Raw genomic sequence first — 20,956 nt, 5'->3', positions numbered from 1 at the left:
TAATTGTCTATAGCCTCTAAACATACATTTTACAAAAGTACCAACATTAAAACCTAGTGCTGAGTTTCCTGACATATATTACAAAGCATTTAGGTACTTGTCCCAATTACTTAATACATTGAAAGACTTCTCTTTGTCTTTACAGAAAGGGAGGTTTCCACCCTCTAGCTGGAAATACTGTTTATTCCCACTCTAAATACCTGAGTTATATTGGTTAGATCTGCCCTCTAGGAGATTTACTTCTTCTTTTCAGAAATATAAGTGGCCTGATTATTTTTATATTTTTTTTTTATTTATCTTGTGCTATTTTATGTACCAAAAAAAAGTGGGATTATACACTGAGATCCCATGGGGATTGTAACCTTTGTTATTTGTTTTTGACAGACTAACAAACTTTATTTTTGCCATTTAAATGAACAGATATTTAAGTAAATAAAACAGAAGGCTTTCTAATTTTTCTGGACTTTGATATAATAGAGAAAAAGGGCTAGGATTTCTCAATGTGTTTTAAACATTCAAGGAGAAAAATAAGTGATTCAAAGGCAAGAACATGTATGTTGATTGGTGTTTTTCTACCTTTCTTTTGACTGCTAATTTAAGCATCATTTAAGCTCATGCACTTAAATAGTCTCATATGCTTTTATAGTCTCATTTTACGAGAATATAAAATTTTCCTCACTTTGTATACATGCAATTTTATTTTTTATTTAATATTTAGGTGGAATGTACATGTGTTTTACTCAGTTTTTGGTGCATTTGAGGCTGAAATGTTCTCTTGTATCTTTTGTTTTCACTTAGAAATATCATTTAGAGCTTCCCACTATTTTGACTAAAATAAATAGAAACTACTAAAAATATTAACAAATTCTATTTTGTAAAGAAACACATAATATACAAAACAGTCAAAGAATCCAGAAATTTATGAAAAGATGACTAGAAAATCTGCTGTATGAAGAGTCAGACAAAGAATTGAAAAATATTTAGAGATTTAAAGATCACATAATTTGCTCCGTTCATTGCTTGGATGTACATACACTGGACCGCATATCAGAACAGAGCAGCTGAAGTAGAGCATTGTAAGAATTTTGCTGGAAATCGTTGGAACATCAAGGTCTCATTGAATATTAACACTGAAATATGCTCTTAAAGCACTTTGAAGCCCAAGGAATACAATTTTTTATCTTGTTAAGGTACAGATTCTGAAGCATGAAGATGTAACAAATGCTGTCATATGATTTAATTAACACCAATTATAATACAATCTGTTCAACTTTTTTGATGAGTAATGCAGATTTATTTACAATATTTCAATCTGAAAAATCTTTTCATATGGTTGTGTCAAAATTGTGAAGACTTTAGCACTTCTAACTTCTTTTTTATGAACCATTTTTTGTGTGGAAGGTTTCTCTAGTTTATTTCCTTAATTCTATCTCTAATTCTTCTTCTTCTATGTTAAAATAAAAAAAGTTTATTTTAACATATAAGACTTTTCAAAAAATATCAATCTAAAAGTCATCAATATAACATTATTTTTATTATGTTTCTTTGGAACAGCCAGTGTGTCATAAAGACATGAATAAAAATGGTAATCTGCAAATGATTACTTACATTAAAATTTTTAATATATGTTTAAATATTTTAAAATATTAAATTTGTTTATTAAATATGTTTTTAACTGCATTATTGCATAATAAAAATTGCATTGACAATCTTTACTTGCATAAAAAAAGTATATAGTTATTCTCTCTTGCAGCCAAACACTTCTGCCGGCAATTCAGAAAAAAAAGGAACGGGTGAAGAAGTTTCCTGATCCAGTTTTTTTAAAATGTTTAATTGATTTTGGACAATGATTACTTATATTAGAAGAATAATAAAGTTGAAAGGGAGAATTTTCTGTCTATTTCACATTTTTAGGAATCTCTCAGTAATAATATTTCTAGAGATCTTTATTGATTTCATTATAAGGAATAGATTTTATCTGTATAATAAAGGAGTAAGATTTAGAACAGACAAACAATTAGATTTTTTTCCGTTTCTACAAAATTCTGAAAAACTAATTTAAAACAATAAACAAATAATTTTATAAATTAAAATTTACCTGTTTCCAGACCCTATAATTTCGACATTTTTCAAAGATACACATTATCTGTTAGTCTGTTTTTAAGGAACTTTAATATTAGTGTGACTGATTAAGAAGTATTCAAAGTTCATGCTGAAAGTTTGTCATTTGACAGAACAGTACTAAATAGGTTGAAAAATAAATTTCACTTCCCTCCTTTTTTATTTCTCCAGAAAAAGACAAGGCTTGGATTTTATGAGGAACTTCATCATTGTGTTCTCTGATATTCTAAAGCTATTTTTTTTTGTAATCATCCTTACAAATATTAAAGAATTTTTGCAGACATTTAAAAACATTTTGTTGTTTGTTAATGTGCTTTGCATTAAAGTGCAGCCCAGGATTAACCTAGTGAGCTACAATTGTGCAAAAATTACCATGCAACTTCTGTTAACATAATGTTAGTTTAATTCTGTAATCTGAATTTGGTCTGGACATGTTTGTTCTAATGACAACACCTCTGCTGGCATGAAATAGTAATCTGCAAGTCAGTGAATCTGCTTTCACCTGGCGGTATCATAAATATGGTGCTTAGGGGCATGGTTTAGTGGTGGACTTGGCAGTGATGGCAGATTAATGGACTTGATAATCTTAAGATTTTAACATTAACATTTCTAACCTAAATGTTTGTATGATTCTATTCTAAGATTCTATGAACACAGCTGCAGTTTGTGTATGAATGGGTAAGGTATTTTACTGCATATTGAATCAAAATACTGGTTTTAGGACATGATACTCACATTTTCCTGTTCAATATCCTTTTTTCCTCCTATTTTGTTAGAAGTATATTGCTCGTGTTGCTTGCAACTGTATGAAGTAAACTGCATGCATAGTTTTCTGTCTGAAAATATTTTAATTTAGGAAAGTATCAGTTCTCCACTTGACTTCTAAATGTGTTGTTCAGACACTGCTTGTGAATGATTTCATTTTTGCAACACAATAACTTTAAGGTAAGAAAATGTCATTTTCCCTTCTTGTCTGGCTTCCTCCCATTAAAAAAATTATTTCTGACCATCTAGTGATCTTGGTGCATTATCAGGATATAACTTAGAGTACTAAAGAACAGCTCCAGAACAAAAAGACATTTATTGATTGAGTATGATACAAATAACTCAGTAGGCCTGAAAGCAGCGTGGCTACCATGGCTACTCTCCTAGAGTGCCCTGCAAATGTGTCGGAAAGTATACTGTATTCTCACAAAACATATCAAAGAAAAGGAAAAATGAAACTCATTAATTGAGGTAATAAAGATTTATGTTCAAGCAGTGAGGTGGTGAAAATGATTATCACTGTGCTGAACGTAATGGAACTGTGACAATTGAAATGAATTGAAGATATACCTCAAGTGATTTCAGTGGCTTTACAAAATTGCTTTTAAATTTGGGGAAACAAAAAAATAAAAGATTCTCCCAGGAGCCAGCGCAGATGATTTTTTCCCAGTATTGCTCATTCCTTTACCACCTTGCCTCTTTTTCTGTGTGTGCAGTGAAACAAGACTCTTTTTTCTGTCTAGAGAACTGTTTCTTTAATGGGATTAGCCTTTGTCCTAAAATCCAAGTCCTAAACTCACCAAACCAAAGGCAAAATTCCAGGTGTGCTCATCTTGTCTTTTATAACTGCAGGATTATAGTAACTCCCCCCCCCCCCCCCCCCCCCCGCCCCGGACAGACGTTATGGTATATTTAACATATAGAAATAAGGATTATAAGGATTAGCAGCCCGAATTGTAAAGCAGCATCATACCACTTGGTAGTCCATATTATTGACATTGCACTAATTTTGCTGTTGAAAAACAGCATGACGGGTTCTTTACTTAAAAAAAGACTTTGTTGTTAGTATTTTCCTCAATATCAAGCAGTTAACACATACATTTCTGCTCAGGATATGCCTTTGAATTTCTGGCATTTGAGCCTGTTATTGAGATAAAGCAAAACTGTACAAAACTAAATAATAAAAAGTAAAACAATGCAAAAATTGGATAGGAAAGTGTTTCAATTTAAACTCACTAATTATGCAATATGAGAGAGAGAGATGTAAATTTTATATTACGCCTATGTAATTTTTTCCACAACTTTGCGGAAAAAAAGCTTTGCTATAATGCAACTTTCCAAGCACTAAAGAGAAGACAAATATTTCAGGCATAGTTAAAGGAGAAATTCAGTGATTAATAGGCAGCTAAACACATACAATTTGTTTTTCTTAAGGATAACTCATCTTCTTTCAGTTGTCTTTACTAAAGGAAGCTTACCTAAAGGAACAAAGTTATCTAGTAGTGTTGGCTGTTTCTGCTTAAGTATTTGAGAGTAATTTACTAAAAAGTCTTAATGTTTAAGTTCGAAGTAATCAATAAAAATTTACTCCTGAATAAAACCCCATGAAAAAGTTACTTATTTAAATCAAGGGTAAATCTGCAAAAATATTATTTTAAAAATAAATGGATAACAGATTTCTTTCACTGAAACTCAATATACAATAACCAGCTGTTATTATTACAATGAAAATATACCAATGACAAAGAAGTTTCTAACTTACTCTTCTCCAAGGCACATCCTGTTGTTTTGTCTCAGGATAGAGATCTAAAAAAGATTAAGAAACATATTACTGGTAGTGACAGTCACTGTCAAATGCCATGGTTTCCTTCATACACATATTTTTATTGGTTGAAAGGTATAGTCAGAAAGAATTATGATTTTGCAATACCTCATACATACCTTAAAGGAAAAATTTGCAAATGAAAATAGAAATGCGCTCCTGCAGTTTTATTTTCCCTTCTGTTAAATATATTTCTGAATTTTCCTACAGGTCTCATTATCATAAAATCATAGATTGGTTAGGGTTTAAAGATATTCTAGTTCCAGGTCCCCCGCCACGGGCAGGGACACCTCCTGCCCAGACCAGGTTGCTCACAACCCAATCCAGCCTGGCCTTGAGCTCTTTGAGGGATTGGGAGCCACAGCCCCTCTAGGCAAACTCCTCCAGTGCCTCACCACTTTTACTTCAAAGAATTTCATTTTAGATCATATCAGAGTGCATTTTTAATTGCAATTTTCATAATTTAATGTTTAAATTATCTCATAAATGAAAGTCTACAATTATGCAGAACTAAACATTTGTACTATGGGTCACCATTTCCAAATATATACATTTGTAGTTCTTGAAACATATTTTCAGGCTTGAATCAGTTTGCAGATATTAATGACATTTAAAGACCAGCTCAAATAAAAACTCTAGAATGCAAAACACTTAAATTCACTGTTTTTGAGCCGTTATAAAGCATTCTATTAAATATTATATACTTTTTAAGGGTTTGGGGATTTTATTATCTATTTTTGGTAAAGTAGGACTCAAGTAATAGTAATTAGATAACAATAATCAGGGTGGATTATGAACCTTAACTCTAGTGTTCTTCCGAGTCCTTTATATTGTTGCAACAAGAAACTCATCTGTAGAATTTTGGTATGCCATTGCATAATTTTGAAATACTCATAATAAAGGGTAAAAGGTTAATAAAATTGATCTGAAAATTGACATTATATTCACAAAGGATTTGACTACATGTAATACCTATACTAGCATTTCTAATGTGCATATCTTAAGATGCTAGTTTTTTGAAGATGGAAAAGTTCAAAAGCCCTATTCCTCAATTTTTTCCCACCAATTTTTCTGTCAGTATGCACCCATAATATATTCACCCCTAGTATTAAACTATATAGCAATGTTCATGTTAAGTATTCAAAATGCTTCTGTTCAGAAAAGCTTCTGGTGGCTGTAAGGTTTAAGAATAAAAACAGATGTATTTAGGAGGCCAAAATTTACCATATCTTGAGTTTAGCCCTGCAATAATTAGAAATGATGAATCTTAACTGTCAAAATAGGAGAAGGTTGATTGCTTCCAGGAAGAACATATCCGTTTGTGGAAACAGAAGAAGAAGCCAGTCTTAAGCAATTTGACGGTATAAATAAAAAATACTTGAAACTGATCTGGAATCAAGACTTTTCAAATATAATTTTGGGAATATGGATACCTGAGTAGAAAGCAGGTAAATTTAGAAAAACCAGAATTTATATCAGAAATTACATATAGTGAGTGCATTACATGACTGACTATGCAGCCTATTACTGCTCTATATATGTAGTTCCCCTGCCAAAAAAAAAGCCCAAACAAAACAACAAAAGCATGCAAGAAAGCAAACAAGCCAACAAAAAATGGCCAGATTTAACCACTCTAAATGCACAAAATTATTTTCTGATAATAACTGATTCAAAGCCTAGATTTTCTGATCTAACTAATTCAAATCAGTTAGGCTTTGAATTTCCTTGATTCAGAAGCTGAATTACACTCTGGTGAGTTATTCAGACTTTTAAACTTTGGAAGGTTAATGCTGTAATTAGCAGTGACCTTAATGTAAATTATTAATTTACTCCTTTTGAAATTAATGGAATAATCTAAACACTGTAAATGGCTTCCACAGCTCACCTTTAAAAGCAGTGACTGATCTTGTCACTAGTCAGATTTGTTTAAATGTTTTAAGCAGGGTTTACTGATAAATATCTATATGGAGGACATGAAAAAGGTTGCATCATATTCTGGAAGTATTCCTTAATTTCCTTTTGGGACAGAGGATGTCCTTGAAGTGAAATGAAATGTTACTGAATTCTTTACATTCAGAAGTGTATTTCTTTTAAGTTAAATATCAGTGAAAACAAGTTGGCCTATTTCAAAGTGTGTAATTCATAACATCTTTAAAAGCATCCAGATCTGTTACCAGCAAGAGCTTCTTTCACACAGCGAATTCGTTACTTCAGGATGTCATTCTCAGGCTAATAAATATGCAATGACACAAAATACTTATTCTTAAATGCTGTCAAACCAGTGGCATCTTTTGATAGCTCATCACCAATGTGAAGTCTATTTTGCTGCCAAGTTACATGTTTCTTCATGAAAGGTACTCCCTTCTGCCACCTTCTTAATCCACTCCTCAGAATACCAATTTTTGTCTTGTGTTCTTTATCGCTTATAATCAGAGGTATTGGGCAACAGGCCTTCCAGACTTAGCCGCTGGCTTCTGGTGACAGTTCAAACTTCTATACCACAAGTGTCAGCTTCCCTAGACCTGAAGATGATTTATGTTTTACTTGAAGGACTAATGTTTACAAAAACACAAAAAATAAAGAGTAAATGTTAAGAGGACTGACAGAAACTGAAGGAAAAAAAATGCACTGAACCTAAACAGATATTAAAGATGTGTTTTGAGCTTTTACTAATCTGTTAAGAACACAAATAGGTTTGTTGGACAGTGATATTTGGCCACTGTGAATCAATTCCTTCTTACCTTATTTACATTAGAATCAATTGAAAACAAGGTCTCTGAAGTTTATATGATACAATGATAAAATGTGAATGAAGATTACGTTGGGATGTCCACTTTCTTAATACCTAAACAGAAAAGAATCTTCTGAGTTCACCTGATAAATTATTAGACTGTAAATTAGCTACTTCACACTCCTGCTCCTTTCATGTTGTCTGGAACCAAAAATACCCCAGAGGAGCATAGCAGCTTTCTTCTTTAAAGAACTGTCAGTATTTTGGGTGATCATTATTTTGTGGTAAGAAAAATATTATCTTTGAATAGCACATTTGCCATCCTCTTAACTCCAAGGCTTGCTACTTTCTGACTATATGTCCACGATGTATTTCATGTCGAAAAGAAAAAGAAAGAAAAAAAAAAGCCAACTCTCTAGTACATTGCTGTAGTCTGGAAATGTTTTTCAGGTGTTTTTAAAATGTATTTTCTTGATTATATTATTAAAGATGCCTAAGCCCTAAGTCTTGTGGAACCCATTTCAGTATGGGTGTAGTTAGGTGTAGATTTGCCAAAACACTTAGTCATCTAAATCTCATCAATATGATTTCCAAAAGGATCTATAGGTTAGCTGTTCAGGTGCTTTTCCAAGCAGCTAATTCCCTCAAAAATTCAGTCTACAAGTCTTATCTCAGAGTTCAATATTAAAGAGGTGATGCAATGCCTAGACAGATGCTAATGAAATCAACAGCTTTTCTGAGATTATTATGGAGGCATCTTAATCAAGAGCATTTGATCATTTTGGGACTATGACTGATGGGAGACTTAGGGTATCTGCTATTGCAACTATGATATATATATATGAATATTACTCCTATGGATATAAAACCACCGTATAAAAAATAAATTTATTTATGAAATGGTATTTCTGGTTAAAGTTGCACCTGGAGGCCTTTAATCTGGCTCTGACTGTTGTGCCACCCCAAAAGTGTTAGTCAGTAATGTGAAATATTTATTATTTGAGACAAAGAGGAGACAAACAGTGATAAAATATTAAAAAAAATCTATAAAAATTAAGTCTCTCTTGAAAATACATTCAATTATTGTCAAAAAAACTTGAAGTATTTAACCTTTAATGTATGAATGTTTGCTTTGTATTTCTTTATTGGGAATTTCAAGCTGAGAAATGTGTGGTAGTTAATTTTCTTGATCTCCTTCAAGTCTTCTTTGCAATGGCCAGCCAATCAGGGAATACCTAATTGCTTGCAACAGCTTGTCAATTAAAGGTAAATAGACACTTTGGAAAAGCAAGGGAGTTGAGAATGGGAAAAGTAAACTAAAGAATTGTTTTTGTTCCAAGATCCTTCTATAAGGGAAGAAGTAAGTGGTATTTTTTATATGCTATTGCTAAATAACAGTGTGAATTATGCTATTTCAGCATAAATTTGGACATGTGTTCCTCAAATATGATAGTACAGAGGTGAGTAAGCCCACTGGAACATACAGTTTGGGTCCAAATCACTGAGATGATGTACTTTTCGTTACGTTTGTGAAGAGTTCTCTTACCATAAGGAAGCAGAAAATTTAAGCAACAATGAATCTGCATGCTCATGCTATATTTGACTCCCATTCTGCTCTTATACATATGATATAGAATTATTCTTAATCATTATACTGATAATGACCTAATAAATGAAATAATTCTTCACTGTATGCATTTTACATCATACTTTGTAAAAATGCATCTTAACATTATTCTTTCAAAATTCCTGCAGGACTCTATTACTGCCAAAAATACTAGTTTTAGTAATGTCTTTATTAGCTAAACAGCACCAACAATTCCATCTAGTACATTCCAGTCAGATCCATCACTATCACAAACCCTTTGAACATCACTTTGGGTGCCGAAAAAAGACTGTCATAGTTTAACCCTGATCCACAACTAATTCTCATAGAACCACTTACGCACATCCCAACCAATGGGGAGGGAACCTGAAGGGTAAAAGGTAGTTAAGTAGGGAAAGGAGAGGTTGTGCACACAAGCAAAACGAGGAATTGAATCACTGCTACCCATGAGCACACAGGTGTTCAGTAATCTCCAGCAGAATAGGGTCAATCATGTAGAGTGGTTACTTGGAAAGACAAATATCATCATTTCAAATGTTTCACTCTCCCTCCTTCTTCCCCACACTGTGTATACTGACACGATGTCACATGGTCTGGAATATCCCTTTAGTCACTTGGGGTCGCTTGTCCCAGCTGTGTCTCTTCCCAACCTCCCAAAAACCCCCAGTCTCCTTGCCAGCATGGCAGTACAAGAAGCAGAAAATGTCTTGGTTCTGTGCAAGTCCTTCTCAGAAAACAACAAAAGGTCTTTATATTATCAGCACAATTAAAAACCAATCCAATTCTGTTCACAATTGTACCATATTATCAGACTACAACACTAACATCAATGTGTCACACCACTATACTATTACAAGGATGGGAAGATAATATTAATCTTTGATTTCTGCCTAATTTTTACCAGATAAAATGCTTTCTGTGCAATACTTGCAACAAAGGAGCAATATTTCTACAGATATCTCACTAATATTGATGCATCTTCTTTATGCATCTGCTTTATAAGTTTTTTCTGTTACACTTATTTTATGCTTTTGCCTTTGTAAACCTGCTGTGTAAACTCAACAAAAATATGTGCTGCATGCTCAGACAGCACTGTTCATTCAATAAACAAATTCAAGCTATGTGATTTGTTCTCTGCCTTTCACCAAGGTAAACTGATTTCTAAGTTCTACTACTACTGTTTTGAACATCTCTCTTTTTAAGTCTGGATCTCAGATCATAACATCTCCAAGAGCTTGACAACATACTAACTTCTAGCATAGGACTATCAGCAATATCCCCATCTGTTATCAACTTGTTTATCTCACTTTCTGAATTATTTTGAAAGCTGTCCCAAATAAATAGTTAGTCCTACTTAAGGAAGGTTGTTAATCAATGCTAAAACTTAAAAAAAAAATCCAAACCAAGCCAAGCAAACCAACCAACCAATGAACCAAAGAAGACAAGCAAACACTCCCATCTTCCTTTTAGTTTTACCATTTTCTGTATACGTAGAAGATATGTCATGCACAAGTAGAGATACTCCATCTAATTCAAACATTCATGCTAGGCATGTCCTTGTGTTTACATGACTTTGTCCTCTCAAAAAAATCCCCGTCACTGAAAGCCTCACTTTCATTCTTCTCTCCTCTGCCCCTTCTTTCCAGTCATAACCAGTTAAGTTTTGTCTCTTTCTCCAATCTTCCAAATTTATTAAAATAGCTATGTAACTACGTAATATCTTCACCACCAAAAGTATGGCCCTCTTTTACAATTGCATTTTTTAGCTTACATTTACCCTTTTCCATTAATAACTTGACAGGTTACTGATTACTCATCATGTAATTTGGACTCTATTTGTAACTCTCCTGGCAACGTACGGAACATTAAAAAGCTTTTCCTGCTGCTCAGTTATCTCTTCTGCTTCTAGTTTTGGGGTTATTTCCTTCTGAGGAAGCATCTCAGAAGCCACAGTCTCAGTCCTCTAAAGGAAATGGAATTTTCTTCCCCTTATTTTGCCTGCAAATGCTTTCCTTCCTGTAGAATTGTAGATTGAAGCGTGATAATTTTCAAGAGATGTTTTCTCTCAACCTGAATCTTAAGACATGACTAGTATCAGTGGGATAGGAAGTTTTTCTTGTTCGACACAGTATACACAAAGAAGAGGAACCCCCTAAAGAAGATGAAATAAAGTTAATTCTTTATGAAAATGAGCTTTAAAAAATCTGTTAAGAAACTTTTCTACTTGAAGGAACATATAGTAAAGAGCTGACTAGAAAAAGCTTGCTTCAACAAACATATACATACTAATATGAGTAAGTGACAAAGGGACAAAAAGGCTTTCAAATTATTCCCCCTCCCACACACAGCATAATAGCCTCTTGTTGCAAGGGAAGGATAACCTTCTATCCTGTGCTTGCTTTTCATGCTATATCATTTTGTAAAACTGCTCTTTAAGAGAGGTGGTTCCTAGCCAGAAGACTGACTTTGAGTTCAGGACTCTTGCAGAATCCAACTTACAAAAGACCCAAAAGGACAGCTGTTCTTTTTGTTGTTGATGATAAATTCTGTGCAAAATGGGACACAATGGGTTATTATAGGGAAGACTGAGCAGAACCTCAGTCCACAGTAATCAATATCTTTTTTGTCTTCCACTGAAAACAAATCAGATATTCTTACAAGTTTAATTAGAAGTCATAGACAGTTGGGACAAGTTCGTTGTATCAAGAATGAAAATTCTCTATACTAGATATAGCTGGAGTGGCATGGAAGTGCAATTGTCATCGCTAGCTGTTAATATAAAAAAACTTACCATAACTAGGAGAAACATCTCAGGAGTTTTAGGGAGAGAGCTCAAAGCAAAAAACTGAAGATACTGATCTACATCAGTTGGAAAGACATTAAAACATCAGAGAAAAATCCAGTGTAAAAATACATTTTTTCTTATTTACTTTTAGTCCAGTTACAGGCAGTTTCTTAGTGTAGAGTTCATGAATTTCACTGCTTAGCTCTCCTCACAAATATACAGAGCACGTAAAAGAAATGTTCATATATTCTAGAATCAGATTTCAGCATTCAAAATTCAAATTCACTTGCTGGAAAATCTCGTACAGAAAAAGCATATTAAGAGTCATGTGGTAAAACACTCAGGTAGTTCCCAGCATGTGCTAGGACCCAGAATCCAAATTTTGTATGGTTCAAGACTTTTAACTGAAATTAGCTGCTGTCTGTCTCTCAGTATTTAATGCTCACTAACAGTTGCATTATGTGTGCGCTTCTGAAGCAGATCTTCAGTTTCATCCAGAAGACAGCTTCTTTGTAGTCCTGGGACACTAAGTGAACTGAAGCCTGGTCAGTGGAAGAAGAGGATTCACTTCAAAAGCCTGATCCAAACTTTAATGACAGTGTGAACATGGTGTTTTTAAAATGGTGTTTTTAAAATAGACTTTTAATGTAACCCGCTTTAGTTGTAAATCTTAAAGCAAACAAAGACTACTTTACATTTGTGGATGATGCAAATAAAAACGAAAGAAAAACAGAGGAGGTATTGATTCCGAGTTCTAGTTTCTTGAGTAAATAATATTTCTGGAATGCTACTATTTTTGAAGTGATCAGTTGTATAAACTTTTAAAAACATCTGCATATGAAGCAGCCTCTAAAACTATGTTTGTGATGCCAGCAGCTGATGTGATATAGCAAATATTTAATGCAGCAAACCATCAACAACAGGTGCATATTTAGAGAGACCTACATGAATTTTTGAGCAAGATAAGGATACATTAGCTGTCATTTTTCTTAAAACTAAACTATATTAAAACAAATGTAAATACATTAAAATCTCCTAGTTTTATTCAGCCACCTATCAGTATGTTTCTCCACTCTGGTGGATTAACTTATCTTTTTTACTTTTTAGTTCTGAAGGAATTATAGGATACTAAAGAATGAAACTATTTAAACTTGTAAGCATGGAACCAGTTATCTCTTGGAAAAGTTTGAAATATACAAAATTTCTGAATTTATTAACTTATATGGTGAGGTCTACCTTAGATCTTCATAATCCTTTTATAATAAAACCGGAAACTATTTACATGCTGTGCTGCACCAACCACTATAGTTGAATTAAAGTCTCTCTAGCAAGGAATTAAATATTTGTGTATATTTTTTTCCTTTTCAGATCTTCTATGATACCACAAAATATATATCAAAAGAACAGTAGTTCCTGTCCTATGTGATACAATTACTCTTGTGTATAAAATTTATTTCATAATATGTTCCTTAAGGTTGAAATCTTCTTTATTTTTACTGATCAGTTCACCTCTCAACAAGCCTTGTTAGATCACTGAATCATGACAAATTATGCTTTACATATTAGGACACAAAGTTTACACTGATGAACTAACAAATTAAAATGTAATATAAAATGATGACACTGAGAATACAAGGGACAGTCCTTTTGATATCAGGAAATAATTCATCATTAGTCCAAGATTTGTCCTTTAGTTAAAACATTATCACACTGATAATGTTGAATGAAATGCAGTTTCAAGGGATTCAGTGAAATAACACTAAAATGACAGAAGCTATCACATAGTTTTTGTCCTGAAGCAGCCATATTTCATTACACATAACTGAATGTTAGAAAGCAATCTAGTGTGTTTTACTATCCTTGTCTCAGGCAAAGGTAATTATTAGTCTAAGAGTTTCTCTCTTTCTCTCCCCCTCCCTGCCTTTTTTTTTAACTGTGCTTACCCAAGAGGAAAATGAACCATGGTACTTATCAGCATAATGCATACATCAATGATACCAAAGGAAACTTTTCATGGCTGAAGCCATAGGTTAGCTGCAAATCCATTAGTAATTAAAATGAGAAAAAAAAAATCTGTGAATCTAGGCTATAGCTGAGTCATAAGTGCAGAAAAGTCACAAAACATGACAATGTAATTTGCATTAGTATTGGATCAGAAAGGCTGTTAAAAGACCAAGCAACAGACGTGAAAAAATTATCCAAAAGGGGACTGAAAACAAATTGCCTAAAAGAATAGTGATAATAATGTCATAAATTCTTCAGTCATGTGGTTATTTGCACTCAGTCTAGAAAAAAAATATTTCACTAAAAGGATTTGCTTTTTCTGCACAAAAGATTGTAAATGTCAGATTATAAAAATAATACAATAATTAAAAGACCCTTAAGATCTTAAAGACAATTACCTTAGACTAAAGAGACACTAACATTTCAGTCTATTGAAGATGAGACATTTTTTTTTTAAAAAAAAATGTTATGTTTTGGATTTGTTTTAGTTTTTTAGCTCTGTTTTACTTTTAAGTTGTGCAAATTAGATTTTAGTAATTCTCATTTAAATTTTATATCTTTTAAAGACATCTCCATTTGACGAGGGTTATTTTTATTTTTTTTATATTAGTTATCGATACTTGATGATCTCTTCAAAGTTCAATGAAAATTTAAAAAATAGCCTACATCTACAATCACTGGGGGAAAAAAATAATACATTTTATACAAAAAAGCCCACTATAAATTTGACAAACTTCCTTTTCTGGTAAAAAGAAAATTTCAGAATAAAGAAGCATCATTCTATATGCACTACTCTTGAAAATAAAAATGTGTACCTAGCAATCATGTTTCCAGACAGCCAGATGTTGTTTATATTATCTATTATTTATTAATTTAAATTAAAACATGTGTGTTATCTGTGCCTTTTATCAAGTCTTCATTTTATTAGAAAAATTACCTTCAGTCATTGTATCCAAGGTTTAACATGACAGGTATGACTGGGACTCACATGTTGGGCATTTTGCTGACTTCAATGAAGGATCAGCTATTCTTTATATTCTTGCAAGATGGAAGACTCTCTTTGTACCTAAAGTAACCTAGGTTTATTTCTCCTCTACATTTCCAAGTATATACTAATATGAATATGAAACTCCAGGGCTATGTTCCATTTCAGAAGAGTTAGGTTCATGTAACAATAAGTTGCCCTCTAAAGATTTCAGAAAGTTCTAGTGAAGATTTTTCTGTGAATGAGTAAACTCAGTTACATACTAATGCTGACTTAAATGGCAGTGAGTGTTCTTAGGACAAATGTGTTATTGTCAGGTATACTAAGCCACCAACTGAGAGCATGCCAGAACAGTTTGAGCTGTCTTTGCATACTCAGGAGCCAGCCAGGTAGAAGAAGGTATGAAGACACAGTAGCCAAGTGAGCTTCACAGTTGGAGGTTGCAGTGAACAAAGCAGAAGTCATTTGCCGTACTCTCTCATATATTCAGAGAATCTAGGTAGGTGGGAAAGTTCTCATTCCCTACCATCAAGAAGTGTCTTGGGTTGCAATGTAAGATGTGACCACAGGACCATTTGTTAAGGCCAGGTAGGGCAGTGTTCTTTGTCTCTTCCAGGACCCATTCCTCATGACTCGGGGGATATCTTCTGTTATTGGGCCAGCTGTTAAAACCAGGTGGGGCAGTGTTCTTTATCTCTTCTGTGACCCATCTTTGGCTCAGGGAGATATCTTTTGTTAATGGGCCATTGAGTGTCACTGCATGACTGACAAAATTACATCATCCAATTGTGAGATGCTCCACCCAGCAGGTGGAGGCAAGCATTCATACCTGGATATAATCTGAGATTTGAACACCACAGGCAGCCTTTTCCCACTGGATTCCCAGAGGAAGACTGCATCCTTCTACACCACCACTGGATCTTCAGAAGAAAACTACACCCTTCTACAGGATCACTGTTTCAACAGAACCACATCTGTCACTCCAGGAGGACTTAATTGGACTGCTACCAACACCCTGACCAACAGGGTGTCAGGTTGTGTTCTGACTCTGTCAGTGTTTTCTTTTTTGTTTGCTTGCTTTTTTTGTACTACTATTTTTTTATTTTGGTTTTCCTAGTAAACAACTGTTATTCTTGTTCTCATTTCTTTTCCTGAGAGCCCTTTAGTTTCAAAATTATAATAATTCAGAGGGAGGGGGTTTACATTCTCCATTTCAAGGGAGACTCCAGCCTTCCTTAGCAGACGCCTGTCTTTCCAAACCAAGACAAGAGGAAAGATGACAAGAACAAAGGTAAAGTATCTATATTCACAGGACTTTGTTAGGAGCCCCTCTTCAGGAAGAGACACAATGTGCTCTCCTTGTACACAATTTCTCTGCGCAGAAAAGTAAGGTCTACAAGTTCACAATCATATTGACAAGAGTAAATCCTATTGACAACGCAAAGTAGTCATGGTGTAGGGCTAGGAAGAATTACCGTGGCAAAGGTCTGTTTAAAAGGAGACCATCAAGAAACAGAGATAGTATACAGAGAAAGGAGAAATAAGAGAACCTGGATAAAATGCATAATTCATAGCTTCACAACACATAACTTCAATAAATGGCTACTATTTCTAACTCACTGAATGTTCTTCTTGATACTCACAGTTTTGCCACATATTAGCAGTCTATCAAATAATTGCACAAATAAGTCGAGGAAGAAACAGCTGGTTTGTGATTTAAAGGTTCCACAGAAACCATTGTTTTTCTTCCTTCATATTTGTTCCCATTCCTTTCTGTCAGTAACTCAGAGGAGACTTAGGAATTAACAGCTAAGAGGTATTTTCCATTATCTATAACCATTTCTAACAGATCACATTTTGATACAAGATTTTTTTTCTCCTGCTCTCTCCTTTTAAACTACTGTGAAGGATATCTGCACAGCAATGAGTTTAATACATCCAATCCAAAAGGTTCAGAAATGCATTTTAGGGTATTGTGATATTACAATACCAAAACTGCCACAAGAACAAAGAGTTTTGTTTTGTGATATTTCTGTTCTTATTGTTCTGAGATTGTCATGAAGATGGATTCTATACAGTTTCCTGCTTTATTTTTGCAGCCTTTGTTATGAATATGGTCTGATTTTGTGCCAACCTTTGTCACTAGAATGAAAATGAGAATACATTATGAAAACTAAAATGTAATCAGCATTAAAATTCTCTGATAGCTCATTCTTGTGACAAAGAGATCGCTGGGAAAGAATGGCACAAAATTAATCAATTATAATGACAGTCTCACGATTGTAATAAGAATAGAAAGTGGCACTACATTTTGTGCATTTACATAACTGAGAGATGGTTTAAAATAAACTCATTCATATCTTCATACTCACTTCTTTTCGTGGAAAACCAGAACTGCTGTACTTTGACTAATGACCATAGACAGTGAGCATGTTTGATATCTAAAAAAATCTCAAATTCTGCTTATCTTTGAGTCATTCTCAAACATTTTCATAATCTCTTTCTAATTTTCTTTTTTTTTCTGTCAGCAAGTGAAAAGTCTCATCATCAGCTCCTAATGCTTAGCTATATATTCTGAATGTGCAGTGAGACGGAAAAGAGAAATGCTCCTTTGGAAATTGAAAAAAGCAAGAAAAGAGAGAGAGAGACAGAAAGAAGTAAAGGCTCAGAAAGTCTGCTCTTTGGATTGTTTTGTGTTATGTTTCTTTTTTCTTTTTTCCTTTTTTTCCCCAGATTATTTTATACTATTTCTTATCTGGATTAAAAAGGATGCATAAAAAAAAGGAATTTTCAGGAATAGCAGAAGAATACAAATATAAGGGTATTTAGAAAATTTTTCTGTCTTGATACTGGTTCTTACTCTTCTTGGTTATGAGGCAGTATAATCAAATTCCATCAAGAGCCCAGGCATGTAGATCCAGGGCTGAGGTCTCATGGTAGATTAATTTGGCTACATACTCCTCATAGGCAGATTTTTACTGGCAGAAAGAGCTACAGTGCCCTTCACAAATCAATGGGAGCTCCAGAATATTTCATCAGCGAGAAGGTGAATGGAAACACCCAGAGCTGTCTTTGCTGTAAATTGATCCTGGTAAGCCCCAAGGCAACTTAGACCATGGCAAATTAAAAAAAAAAAAAAAAAAAAAAAAAAAAAGAGGGAGAGAGAAGAATACAAACTCATTCAACAATGGACAGAAGCAACCTTCAGCTAAGAAACTATCCTGTATGCAGACATGAAAGACAATTGGCATGCAAACCTGAAGTTTGGTCAGGAGTTTTTTGGGCTACTTTTCTCAATATCTTGCATTTAGTATTTACTAAAGACAAAACAAACAGGAAGGAACAGCTGATTTGATTTGGGTCAGCATGGCTTTGATATTATAAACACAATCTTTACTCAGATATGTGTTCATTTACATATGATTTTGATTGTTTAAAGCTTACACTACTCTTCTTGAGCCTGACTACATATTTATAAAAATTGAAGAAAATAAAATATTTCCTGGTTCAAGTGATCCTCCTACTTCATAAGATTTGTGACTATGCAACTAGAAAATGATACAGAGCTTTGACTGTTAACTGGATACTTAGGGGGGGGAAGTGTTCTGGATATTTCACTCCTAGTGTTTGAATTCTTTCCATTAATAGTAAATTTTCATAGAGGTGGAGGTGGGATCTGATATGAAACAACACTTTTTCTAGATAAATGTGGCTGTCAAGTTATTACACTGGTATTTTTTCTCTTCATTACAGTTGTCTTACGGTTAGCAACTCATACTAAGTAGGGCTTCTGATACACTAAAGCATCCTTAACCACTAGGAAATTCTTTTTCTCCTTCCTGCCAAAGCTCACTGCTGAGATACACAAGTAAGATGCTGCTCACAGAAATGCTGGATATCAAGAAAATGTGCATAAGATCATTTTTGGGGCATATTTTAATCGTAATGAGTTATAAAAAAGAAAAATTCTTTTTTTCCACAATTTGTGTTTTATTGCTAAATGATATTAAAAATATGCAAAAAACTAGTCGGTTATGGAGTTTACAGAATTGCCACTTAATCATCAAAACTAATATGAGTTTTACTTATTTTTAACTTAAGAATTTTCACAACCAATTCTCATGTTAGCACTGTTGTTAAATCTACTTTTAATAGGCTATACACTTTTAAAACGCTGGGATTGAGTTAATTTTTGTTCTTCATAGCTGGTGCAGTGCTGTGTTTTTGATTTAGTATGAGAATGTTGATAACACACAAGCTTTGGTTCTTGGCAAGGACTTCTTTGTGTCACATTTTCTGCCACTGAGGAGCTCTACAGGAATCTTGGATGGAGCGTGGTCCAGACAGATGATCCCTACTGGCCAAAGGACTATTCCATGCTGCCGACTGTCATGTATAGTATATAAGTGGGGAGGAGTTGGCCAGGACCAGCTGATTGTTTCTTGAGAATAGGCTGGGAATTGGTCAAAAGTAATAAGCTGTAATGTGCACTGTTCATCTCTCTTAGGTTTTCTTCTTCTCTCTCTACTTTTCATAGTAATAGTGATAATAATAATAATAATAATAATAATAATAATAATAATAATAGTAACAATAATTATTATTAACATAATTATAATTGGGTTTGTATGACAAGGTTTTGGAAGCAGAGGGATACACAGGAGTAGTTTCTCTGAGAAGCTGAAAGAAGCTTCTCCTACATCTGATGGAGCCAGTGCCACATAGTTCCAAGGTGGACTTGCAGCTGCTGAGGGCTGAGCCCATAGAGGACAGCAGTAGTGCTGCTGGGAAAACAGGCTTGAGAAGAGAAGTGTTGCTGCACTGGGGCAGTTGCAACCAGAGAAGTGAGTGAGAACATGTGAGAGAAAGAGCTCTGCAAACCCCAAGATCAGTGGAGAGAAAATGTGCTCCAGGCACTGGAGCAGAGATATCTCCGCAGTCTCTAGTGAAGACCAAGGTGAGGCAGCTGTGCCCCAACAGGCCATAGATGTCCACAGAGCAAAGGTTCACCTGCTGCACCTGCAGGATCCCATGCTGGAACAGGGGAATGCCCAAAGAGTATTCACACCAGAGCATGTTCCTGGTTGGACTTATGGCTTCATGGAGATAGGATTTTGTGCTTGAATAGGTTTGCTAGAAAAATTTGTGACCTTGGGGAAAGGACCCATGCTGGAGCAGATAATAAAGAAATGAAGCCTGTGGGAAGGACTCACAGTGTAGAAAATTGGGGAAGATTGTCTGCCACGGGAGACATCCCACACTGGACCGAGGAGGAGTGTGAGGGGGAAAGATTGGCAGAGACAAGGTACAATGAACTGACTGCAACCTCCCTTCCTGGGCAAGGAGGAGGTAAAGAATTTGGAAATACAGTTGAGTTTGGGAAGAAGAAAAGGGTGAGCAGGAGTCTTTTTAAGATTTAGTTTAATTCTCATTATCCTCCTCTGCCTTGATTGTTAGTAAATTAACTTCCTTGAGCTGAGTCTGGTTTTCCCATGATGATACCTGCTGTGTTATCTCCCTGCCTTTATCTTGAACCACGAGGTCTTCTTTCATTGTATTAACTCTCTGCTGTCCAGCTGAAGAGGTGTGTGATAGAGCTGCTTGTTTTGACTCTCCTCCCTAACCAGAGTGGGAGTCAGTGAACTATTGTGTGGTTAATCCACTTCAGTGTCCTAGTAATAGAGGTTAAAAATTAATTTTAATCAGTGGAAGAGTAGAATAAAACACAAAATGGATCAAGCAAGAATAGTCTTTGTCATCCTGGAACCTGAAAAATCTTTTTGCTGAAAGATACCTAGACAAGAAATCAGTACCATATACCATTTTTTAAAAAAAGTACTTTTGATTGTTTTTTATATTTGGGAAGTAGAAGAGAGAACCTTTTAAAACTTGTGGTAAAGAAGATGATGGTTCTTAGATTATATAATTAAAATTAATTTCAGACATAAGAGAAATTCTTTGAAATGTAAGATACAAGTAATTATTTAGCGGGAGGAACATAAAGCATTTTTAAATAATAAATCTATAATTGCTAAGATCTTTATTTCTTCCAAATTAACTTTTTTTAAAAAACAAGTTATTTTGCATTGCTATTTTTTGGTGATTTGGCAAAACATGATTTGATTCCTGCATCTGTA

General features: G+C 34.2%; 1 long non-coding RNA gene across 2 annotated transcripts in view; it reads right to left on the bottom strand.

Moving 5' to 3' along the window:
- The window catches only part of LOC136288777 (uncharacterized), a 598,691-nt gene that overhangs the window by 222,083 nt on the left and 355,652 nt on the right, over positions 1 to 20,956 (bottom strand). For both annotated transcript variants that reach the window (XR_010720576.1, XR_010720575.1), the window contains exon 5: positions 4,649 to 4,692. This is a non-coding gene — a long non-coding RNA (uncharacterized lncRNA). The remainder of the gene's footprint in view (positions 1 to 4,648; positions 4,693 to 20,956) is intronic.

This window comes from Chamaea fasciata, unplaced genomic scaffold (genome assembly GCF_029207755.1).
Source record: "Chamaea fasciata isolate MVZ Bird 193981 ecotype frontalis unplaced genomic scaffold, bChaFas1.0.hap1 SCAF_4, whole genome shotgun sequence".
Taxonomy (NCBI): domain Eukaryota; kingdom Metazoa; phylum Chordata; class Aves; order Passeriformes; family Sylviidae; genus Chamaea; species Chamaea fasciata.
This window is presented reverse-complemented; position numbering and strand designations above follow the sequence as displayed.